This window comes from Suricata suricatta, chromosome 7 (assembly GCF_006229205.1).
Source record: "Suricata suricatta isolate VVHF042 chromosome 7, meerkat_22Aug2017_6uvM2_HiC, whole genome shotgun sequence".
NCBI lineage: Eukaryota > Metazoa > Chordata > Mammalia > Carnivora > Herpestidae > Suricata > Suricata suricatta.
Window position 1 is genome coordinate 51,780,043 of NC_043706.1, and position 1,764 is coordinate 51,781,806.

Below are 1,764 nucleotides of genomic sequence, written 5' to 3' on the forward strand. Positions count from 1 at the left end.
CCTTTCATCTTTGCATTTATATTTGCTCTTTTGGGAATATTTGGTATAGTTCTATAACAGTAGTTTATGCATAAAGATGGTATTCAATTTTAAAAATTGAAACCAGAACCTCTTCTTAGAAATTCATCACCTTTGGGGCACCTGGGCAGCTCAGTCAGTTGAGCGACCGACTCTTGATCTCAGTTCAGGTCATGATCCCAGGGAAGTGAGACCAAGCCCCATGTCAGGCTCCATGCTCAGGGCTTAAGATTCTCTCTCTACCTCTGCCCCCCTTCTCTCTCTCTCAAAAATAAAAAAATAAAAATTTTTTAAAATGTTTTTTCATTTTTCAGAGAGAGAGAGCACAAGCTGAGGAGGGGTAGAGAGAGAGAGGGAAACACAGAATCTGAAGCAGGCTCTAGTCTCCAAGCTGTCAGCACAGAGCCTGATGTGGGGCTAGAGCCCATGAACTGTGAGATCACGACCTGAGCTGAAGTCACTTAACTGATTGAGTCACCCAGGAACTCCCCCAAAATAAATTTTTTTTAAAAAAATTCATCATCATAGAGCTTGAAGAAACCTTAAAAATCACATAACTCCTTGAAACAACTGGTACTCAAGGTCATATTATTAAAGTACAGATTTCTATACCATCATAAATAAAAGAATAAAATAGTTTTCTTCATTTGCCATTGGAGATAAAAATAACCATCTTTGGTGCACTTGGGTGGCTCAGTCAGTTAAGCAGCCAACTCTTGGTTTTGGCTCAGGTCATGATCTCAGTTTATGGGTTCAAGCCCCTCACAGGGCTCATGCTGACCGTGTAAAGCCTGCTTGGGACTCTCTCTCTCTGCCCTCACCCAACGCATGTGTGCTCACACTCTCTGCATCTGTCTCAAAAATAAATAAACTTGTAAAAATGTTTAATAAAATAAAAGTAAAAATAAAAAATTTTTAAACTTCATCTTCTGTAATATCTGGGAGGTGGGGTCACCCACGTGGAAGACAAGAAAGTTGCGTACATTTCTCTGAACTAGCACTTTTTTTTTTTTGGATGGAATGCAAATTTGTATGTAATCCTCACGCAGGGGCCATGCTAATCTTCTCTGTACAGTTCCAGTTTTAGTATTTGTGCTGCTGACGTGAGCACTGAACCGGCACTTTTTTAGTTTTATTACCTTTAGCAATTCATTTGATCCACAGACCTCTAGCTCCAAATATGGAACTGAATTTGATCATTTCATAGATTCTGTTCAGTTAAAAATCTTTGAATCCATGAATGAAAAAGGCACACAGAAACTTTCTGCTTTAGAAACAGTGGCGCAACAGGGAACTTTAGCTTGATAAATTTTAGAATGCTAAATTTGGATTTGAAAAATTAGAAATTGATTTTATTTATTCCTCCAAATATTTAACTTGTATATTTGTGGATAAAATACTGTGACTCATCTATAATGAATGATTCCTGGTAAAGACCAAAAAAAAAGCCAGAAAGAAACACAGAAAGATAGAAATGCATATAACATAAGCATTAATGACATATAATTTTTAAATAATAAAATTATCATCATCCTTCAGCCCAGCCAAATCTGATAATACACACTTTTGTTAATATATTTAATATATTGAAGAAGGTCCCGTATAATCACTGTATACAGACAAATATGAGAAGATAGTATTTTAGTTCCCCCAAATATGAAACATTTCCTATTTTTATATTTTATGAAACCATATTTTATATGGCTTAATATTTTCTGCTAGACTTTCATCTTCAACAATATCTTA

General features: G+C 35.8%; 1 non-coding gene across 1 annotated transcript; it reads right to left on the reverse strand.

The window, feature by feature from the left end:
• Positions 1-1,022: 1,022 nt before the first annotated feature.
• LOC115297283 lies at positions 1,023-1,129 on the reverse strand. Its single transcript, XR_003911381.1, has one exon. It is a non-coding gene; the product is annotated as a U6 spliceosomal RNA (small nuclear RNA).
• Between the last annotated feature and the right edge of the window lie 635 nt (positions 1,130-1,764).